Raw genomic sequence first — 6,657 nt, 5'->3', positions numbered from 1 at the left:
GGGTTCTTTGAGGCTGCAAAGAGAACTCCAGGATCCCAAATCCTGAGTTTGGGCTCTGGTTTTGGGAGGTGGGGCTGGGCTGGGCTGGGCTCAGGGCACAAAACAGGAGTGAACCCCCCTTTGGCAGAGGAATCTGCTTGGGTACCATGCAAAATTCCTTTTTTTGTTGTTTTATCTTTAAATATCCTGTTCAGTTGCTGCTTAGGCAGTTCTTGGGTGGGACCAGCACCTCTGGGGTTAAAACATCAGCACATTCTGTGAGCAGAGCCCTGAATCCCCCACTTCCTTCTCCTCTTCCCTGTCCCCCCATAAGGACATGATGAACTTGGGAATCATGGTGGGAATCATGAATTCCTTGTCCAGTGTTGGTGGTTCAGCAAGGGGAGGGGCAGGCCTGGTGTTAAATTAGGGATTCACCTTCCTTTGCAGATGGGAGCTTGGCAAAAACTGTGGCAAGGCTGTTAAACCCAGAATTTCAGCTGCAGACAAAAGCAAATTAACCCAAATTTTTCATTTATTCTCTTCTTTTGCTGCTGTGATGTAAAAGAAAAATGGAAATTTTGCTGTTGTTTGTTTCAAGGGGTGGATAAGAAACATTTTTTGAGAGGAAACTTTGGATTTGGGATGGAAAAATAAGCATTTTCCTGCCTTACAAACTTGTTTTGGATTTGTGTGTTCCAGGAGGGAGCGTTTTCATGAGTTAACTATTAATTAACCAGTTCCATAATTAGTTTATTAGGTGTTTACCCAGTGAGCAGCTTTCCAGGTCAGTGATTCTCAAAAGAGGTTCAAGCAGCCTCTTTGTCAGCAGCTGGTTCTGTTTGTGTTGGCCAAGCCTCACTCCCCAGTTTGCTGCTCTTTCTTTGGGGTTTTGGGTTCCCCTGGGCATGGGGTTCTGGGCAGGATTTGTGTGGAAAATCCCACAGAGGTGGTGGCAACGAGGCCTTTTCCTGCAGGGAATTCCCTTCCTGGGATGGGGCTGCCTCAGTTTCCCTGTGGATGTTCTGGTTTCACCTCTGGCCCTTTCTCACTTTAATCAGGTTGGACTCGGGGATTTGCTTTTTGGGTGTTTTGGGCTTCATTCTTGAGGTGTTGGTGGAGTGATAAAAGATAATCGAGTTTATGATGTCTACAACCCTTTGTCAGCAGTGATTTTGAATATTTACCTGACTCCTGTTGTGAGATAGTTTTGTGTATCCCAGGATTTATCTGGGATAAATTCTGAATTTGAGCAAGGGATTGGCAAGATTCCCTCTTCACTTGGTGAAAACATTGGGACTTCCACCTTAAACCTTCTTCTGCTCCAGAGCCAAGGATGCTTGTGTTCTGCAAAAGCAGGGGAGGATTTAAAAATTACAGCTGTGGTCCTCAAAAAGTGCTGTGGAGGGTTTTTTACTCACCATGTTCAGCTTTATCTTTGTCCTGGGGCAGCAGTGAGGATGTGCAGGGTGGGTGGAAGAGCTGCACATCCAGAGCCAGCTCTGATCCCCAAAAATGCCTCTCCTGGAGGGGACAGATGGCTTAGACCTGTCTGGGTGGGGCAGGAGGCTCCTGGCAGCTGGGCTGGGTGAGGAATTGTGTGTGCAGCAGGAGCAGGGCAGGGATTGTCCCTCGAGAGCTGTGTCCAGTCCTGGTCCTGCAGGAGAGCCCTGGAGGGGCTGGAGCGTGTCCAGGGCAGGGAACGGAGCTGGGAAGGGGCTGGAGAATCCCTGAGGGAGCTGGGAAGGGGCTGGAGAATCCCTGAGGAGCTGGGAAGGGGCTGGAGAATCCCTGAGGGAGCTGGGAAGGGGCTGGAGAATCCCTGAGGAGCTGGGAAGGGGCTGGAGAATCCCTGAGGAGCTGGGAAGGGGCTGAGGCTGGAGCAAAGGAGGCTCAGGGGCCCTTGTGGCTCTGCACAAGTCCCTGCCAGGAGGGCACAGCCGGGGGGGTCGGGCTCTGCTCCCAGGGCACAGGGACAGGAGCAGAGGGAACGGCCTCAGGCTGGGCCAGGGCAGGCTCAGCTGGGACAGCAGCAGCAATTTGCCCATGGAAAGGGAGCTCAGGCCTTGGCAGGGGCTGCCCAGGGAGCTTTGCAGTGCCCATCCCTGCAGGTGTGCCCTGGAGGTGGCACTGAGTGCTCTGGGCTGGGGACAAGGTGCCCATGGGGCACAGCTGGCACTCCATGGGCTGGGAGAGCTTTTCCAACCCCAGGGATTTGAGGAGTCTCTAATTCTGGGAATTTGGCTGATTTTCCGCTCCAGCTCTTTCCAGAGCTGGGACAGGGACCCCAACTGACCATGGGGACATCCCAGCCCCTGTGTTCTGCCCAGTCTGTAAAACTGGGGAAGAATGAGGAGGAAGGGGGATATTCCCTCCATGTCTTTTTTCTTTGGATTTTGTTATTTTTCCTTTCCACTCTTAATTAAGCTTAACGAGCATACAGAGTAAATTGATGAAATATATTCACATCAGAAAGTCACAGCAGAAACACAGCTTGGAGTTCCTGGGGAGCTCTTCCTCAGCAACTTCCCGATAAGGACAATTTTGCAGCGTTGCCTTGAAGCCCTTACTAGAATTTGTTGTGGTTGGAAGAAGAGTTGAACTTTCTGGAGTTTCAGGGAAAGTGTTTAATTAATTCTGAGGTTTAACTGATTCTGAATAGATTCTGCCTGGAAGGTTGAGGACTCTCCATCCCTGGCAGTGCCCAAGGCCAGGTTGGACATTGGGCTTGGAGCAGCCTGGGACAGTGGGAGGTGTCCCTGCCATGGCACTGGATGATCCCTAAATCCCTTCCAACCCTTCTGTGCATTGTGGCCAATTGTTACTTTAACTGTTTCTAGCAATAGACCATTGAAATGATCCTGAATCGTGGAGGATTTGGTTGCTGTTTATTTCAGATTTAAAAGGCACCTTTTTAGGCTTCTTTTTAGAAATTCTCAAGGCTTTCAGCTCTCTAAAATGAATTAAATTCAGTGTTGGGATTGGTGTTTTAATTTAACTGTGGGATGGTATTTATAGAATACTTGTATTCCTTAGATTTTAGTTTAATTTCTTCTATAATCTCCTTTGATCTTAAAAGATTTGTTAAAAATTAAAAAAAATCCATCATAGAATTTCGATTCTTTGAAGAAGAAAGGTGGATTTGGGAACAGAAGAGTTCAGGCATCACTTTGAGTTTAAAAGTTGCTGCTTCCTCTGCATCCAGGCCCGTGGGCTTTGTATTCACATCTGGTTCTTTGCCTTAAACACCAGCCAATGCTAATTAAAATCTGGTTTGAGGATGGGGTGCTCATTTGAATTCAGAAGTCATTTTGATCACTTCCCCCAGGTTATTTTTAGTGATGTGCCTGCTGTAACTTTCTATTTTCCATTTCTGGGATGGTCTCTCCTGCTTCTGTGTTCACTCTCTGTGGGCTGGGAACATGGGAAGGTTGTCATGGTCAGGAGCACCTGGGCTTTCCCATTTCTCTTTTATTCTGTCTTGGGGAAATGGTTCTGTTGTAGATACAGAAACCTCTGTCCCTGCATCCTGCTGGCCCTAAAATCATCCAGGGCTGGGGCTCCAAGAAAGGTCTGGGAATGTTGGGATGAGTCCAGAGGGGCTGGAGCTGAGCTGGGGGGGCTCACTTGGAGAGGAGAAGCTGCAGGGAGAGCTCAGAGCCCCTGGCAGGGCCTGAAGGGATCCAGGAGAGCTGCAGAGGGACTGGGGACAAGGCCTGCAGGGACAGCACCCAGGGAATGGCTGCCAGTGCCAGAGGGCAGGGCTGGATGGGATCTTGGCAATGAGGAATTGTTCCCTGGCAGGGTGGGCAGGCCCTGGCACAGGGTGCCCAGAGCAGCTGGGGCTGCCCCTGGATCCCTGGCAGTGCCCAAGGCCAGGCTGGACACTGGGACACTGGGAGGTGTCCCTGCCATGGCAGGGGTGGCACTGGGTGGGCTCTGAGGTCCCTCCAACCCAACCCAGTGTGGGATCCCTCCCCAGCCCTGAACTTCCAGGCAGGTTTGGAGGTTTTCCCCATTCCCACTGCTCCATTTCCAGCTCCAGCCCATTTTCCCCAGGGGTTCAGCCCAGCTCCCACATCTGCTGTTTCCTTGGAATGCTGTTTCCTTGGGATGCTGCATTTATCTGGATTTTGACCTTTCCTGACTGCCCTGAGTGGTTGTCCCCAACCTGGGGCTGCTGCTCTGGGTTGTTGATGCTTTTACAGTAATTGCAGAGTATTTAATCATTTTCACTAATAATTTCTAATGTTTTATTAAGTAGTAAATTGACAGCAAGGAAATGGTTTTTCCCCTTAGTTTTGCTGCTTGGAATTGCAGCTTCCTTCTAAACATGGAGTTTGCCTTCTTTGATTTCCACCTCAGTAAATAATCCCAGACCAACCTTTTGTAACTGCTGAGCAACCAAAAAAAGACATAATTTTATCCTGCTGTTACTACATTGAAGGGATAATCAAGTAATTGGGATGGAGTTATTCCTGTTTATAACTTGGGATGTGCCCACTGACTTTAAATGTTTCCTGTTGGACTGAGCAAGTGGCCAGAAGAACTTGAGAACTGTCCTAGCCCTAAAGCTGCTGAGGATTTGGTGTTTGCTTCCTTTTCTCCCTCCAAAGACTCTCCTTGGAGGAGGTTTTGGTGGTTGACAAAGCTTTTTTTTTTTTTTGTAGCCAGGGCTGGATTTTCTATCCCCTTGGACTTTTCTGGGGGAAATGAGATGGAAAAAGGAGCAGTGGAGCCGAGTCCTTTCACACAGCTCTGCTTCCAGGGGGCTGGCTCCTCATTTTTTAGGAGGCATCAGCATTCCAAAGGCTTTATTTCCACGTTTGGTTTGTCTCCGGGCTGCTCTCTGAGCTTCATGGCTGATGGTCATGCCTGAAGCCACTTTGCCAGAGAAATCCAATTTTTTCCCCAGTTCCCTTTCATTTATACCTTTCCTGGTTGCCAGGTGAGTCCTGTGGGACTGATAGAACCCATGGGAGCATTTTTGTTTCCTCTGATGCACAACATCCCCTCAGGATGAGATGCTTGGTGCTGCTTTGGTTCTTTGGGGGCATTTGTGGCTTTAATCCTGAGGGGAATGGATGGGGCACCCCCAGGTGTGCATGGAACAGCTCCTGCTCTTGGCTGGGATTGTGCTGAGCTGACAGACTGTGAGGAGAGAGGGAGAGGCCAGGATCACAGAATTGCTGAGGTTGGAGAAGACCTTTAAGCAGATCCAGTCCAACCATGGAGCAGCACCAGTGGTGTGCTCACCTTTAAACCTTTTTCAGTTTCTTTGCTGTAGTTTTCAATTTTCCATTTAATTCCTCCCAGTTTCAAGGTTGATCCCCAAATCCCTGGGGCTGGCACAGCCCTGCCAGCCCATGCAGTGCCAGCTGTGCCCCATGGGCACCTTGTCCCCAGCCCAGAGCACTCAGTGCCACCTCCAGGGCACACCTGCAGGGATGGGCACTGCAAAGCTCCCTGGGCAGCCCCTGCCAAGGCCTGAGCTCCCTTTCCATGGGCAAATTGCTGCTGCTGGCCCAGCTGAGCCTGCCCTGGCCCAGCCTGAGGCCGTTCCCTCTGCTCCTGTCCCTGTGCCCTGGGAGCAGAGCCCGACCCCCCCGGCTGTGCCCTCCTGGCAGGGACTTGTGCAGAGCCACAAGGGCCCCTGAGCCTCCTTTGCTCCAGCCTCAGCCCCTTCCCAGCTCCTCAGGGATTCTCCAGCCCCTTCCCAGCTCCCTCAAGGATTCTCCAGCCCCTTCCCAGCTCCCTCAGGGGATTCTCCAGCCCCTTCCCAGCTCCTCAGGGATTCTCCAGCCCCTTCCCAGTTCCCTCAGGGATTCTCCAGCCCCTTCCCAGCTCCCTCAGGGATTCTCCAGCCCCTTCCCAGCTCCGTTCTCTGCCCTGGACACGCTCCAGCCCCTCCAGGGCTCTCCTGCAGGACCAGGACTGGACACAGGTTTTGAGATGGGGCCAACTGAGGACAAAGTGCTCAGGTTGTCCCCTCACCTGTGGCTGGTGTGACACCTGGGGCTATGTTTGCCTTGGTGGGACCTGTGGAGTTAACAGGTTTCTTCTGGGGAGCTCTGAAACATGTGGGGGAAGAGGAGTGGGGAATTTGGATCTATAGACAAAAATCCTTTGGTTCCGTCTTCCAGGAGCCCTCAGCCCTGGCTGTCCCTGTGTCTGTCCCTGTGTCTGTCCCTGTGTCTGTCCCTGTTTGTCCCTGGCTGTGCCTGTGTCTGTCCCTGTGTCTGTCCCTGTGTCTGTCGCTGTGTCTGTCCCTGTGTCTGTCCCTGTGTCTGTCCCTGTGTGCAGAGGTCAGAGCAGGCCCAGGCTCTGCTCCAGGCCCAGCAATGGCCCCAGAGCCACGGGCAGGGCCTGAGCCCAGCAATTCCCCTGCACAGGAGGCACAACTTGTGCCCTGGGCAGGGTCTGAGCTGGAGCAGAGCCCAGAGAGGGGCTGGAGTCTCCTCCCTGGGACATTCCAGAGCCACCTGGGCCCACCCTGTGCCCTCTGCTCTGGGTGACCCAGAGGTGGCTCCAGGTGAGCACTGTGGGCCCTTCCAGCCCGACCCTCCCAGGATTCTTCACAGAATTCTCAGAATTCCAGAATGACCAGGTTGGAAGAGACCTTCAAGCCCATCGAGTCCAGCCCAGCCCCAACCCCTCAACTGAGCCCTGGCCCCCAGT

At 52.1% G+C, this 6,657-nt stretch overlaps 1 protein-coding gene across 1 annotated transcript in view; it reads left to right on the top strand.

Moving 5' to 3' along the window:
- MRPS6 (mitochondrial ribosomal protein S6) overlaps window positions 1–6,657 on the top strand; it is a 46,594-nt gene that overhangs the window by 21,928 nt on the left and 18,009 nt on the right. The gene's annotated exons all lie outside the window — the stretch shown is intronic.

The sequence above is a fragment of the Camarhynchus parvulus genome, chromosome 1 (genome assembly GCF_901933205.1).
Source record: "Camarhynchus parvulus chromosome 1, STF_HiC, whole genome shotgun sequence".
Classification (NCBI taxonomy): domain Eukaryota; kingdom Metazoa; phylum Chordata; class Aves; order Passeriformes; family Thraupidae; genus Camarhynchus; species Camarhynchus parvulus.
Note: the sequence above shows the minus strand (reverse complement) of the source record. Positions and strands in the feature narration are given on the sequence as shown.